Consider the following 1,827-nt stretch of genomic DNA (forward strand, 5'->3'; position numbering starts at 1 on the left):
GACACAGTCATGGGTAGAGGGTGAGCCCCAGGGTGAGCTCCCTGGGTCCTGCCTCACACAAGTCGAGTGTCCTGGCCGTTTTTTGGCAGAGGCTGTGTGTATATGTGTGTGTGTGTGTGTGTGTGTGTGTGGTGGGGGGACTGACATATGTGTGCAGAGCAGTCAGGGGTGGGAAGGAACCAGACCCTGTAAAGACCCACTTGTTTTAGCTGAGTGGTAACCTCCTGTGGGGGCCGCTGCCAGAAGTCTTCCTAAGTAGGTGATTCCAAAAAGTAAAGAAACACTAGTACTTTGTAGTTATGAAAAGGGAAAAGATAGCTGGGGGGGATAAACATCTCATCTAACAAATTCTCTTTATGGGATGTCTGGCTTTCTGCAACGTTTCACTGAACCAAGACATGTGATCTTTGTAAATTAATATGTGTGGCACAAAAACTCAAAACAATGTGCTGATTCTATCCCATAAGGACAATTCCCAGGCTAACGGCGGTTTGTTTTACATTGTTAGTAAGAGCAGGAGGTTGGGGGAGGAACCATAAAGTCCTGGAGATAAAAAGTTTGGGTTTCCATGAAATGACTGATCTGAAATCTAGAGTACATTTGATCTCAAATTCTCTTTCTCTTTCTGTTAATCATGTAGTGAAAATTGCAAATGCAATTCAACCTTAAAAGTATTTAGTAAGCCCAACGAAAACACAGAAGCAAGACAAGATGTGGTGTCTTTTTATTAGTGTAGGGAATAAATATGTGTCCAGATGGAGTAGATCACAATTTTTTAAAAAATGTAGAATTGAACAGCAAAATAAGAAGCACACACTCTATTGTGAGAGGTCAGAGACCTCATGGCTGGTTGCTGGGATTATGTCAATAGGAGTTCCCGTAGTACAGGAGGGTGAGAGAGAAGGAAGGATGTGTGGCTTACATCTCCCATCTCCCAGCAACGTTCCAAGACCACGGCCTCAATCCACCTGTTCAGCTTTCTGTCTAGGGGATTCCTGAAGGTCTGTTTCTCACCCTGAGAAAGCTGTTCTCTTTGTAAAGAAACAGAATGTGTTTGGGAAAACCTAGATAAATTTTCCCTTCATCATGCCCGAATTTCTTTGGCCAATGTAGGGAGCCAAATGGAGCAGTTCAAGTTTGGGGGTGGGGATTTTTAACTCATACTTTGTAATTATGAGTTCCATCATAATCTCAATTAAGTATGTTATGAAAGTCCCATCTTTACACTAAAAAGGGGAACAAAGCTGGACAACGTGCAAGTCATTTGTCCCCTAAGTAGAACAAGGCACCTTATTAAGCCGTTCCCACGAATTTATCTTCTATCGACACGGAACTTTCTATCCAAAGCCCATCTTAAATTACTGCTTTCCTTTCCAGTGAGCCATTTTCTCCCCCTGTGGGAGATACTTGTATGTTCTTGGCCAACTTAGTAATTATACAAATGTCAAGGTCTATCTTTCTTTTTTTTTTTTGGAAGTCTATCATTTTTAGCTATCTAAGGCAATTTTTGGAAAAGTGGGAACCAAAGCAAAAGAAAACAAAGAGTCCCTAAAGATATTAAATCTTAAGTAGTTTATGACTGTATGGCTCTGAATATAATTTCTCTCCATGCTGCGCAGGCCAGGGCTGGAAGTCAGTCACCTGGGTCTGCTCCTCTCTCAGTAACTAGGTATGTGACCTGCAGAAAATCTAACTTTGTTCCAGTTTTTACCATGGTGGTATCATTTTCTTAACCTATTTTTGCCAGTAAAAAGGTTTCAATGAAATACAAGATATGATGGTTTGACAAGTTAGAAATTTAATAAAAACTCAGAGTGAGTTATTGTG

This window comes from Otolemur garnettii, unplaced genomic scaffold (assembly GCF_000181295.1).
Source record: "Otolemur garnettii isolate 467f Iridium unplaced genomic scaffold, OtoGar3 scaffold00095, whole genome shotgun sequence".
Taxonomy (NCBI): domain Eukaryota; kingdom Metazoa; phylum Chordata; class Mammalia; order Primates; family Galagidae; genus Otolemur; species Otolemur garnettii.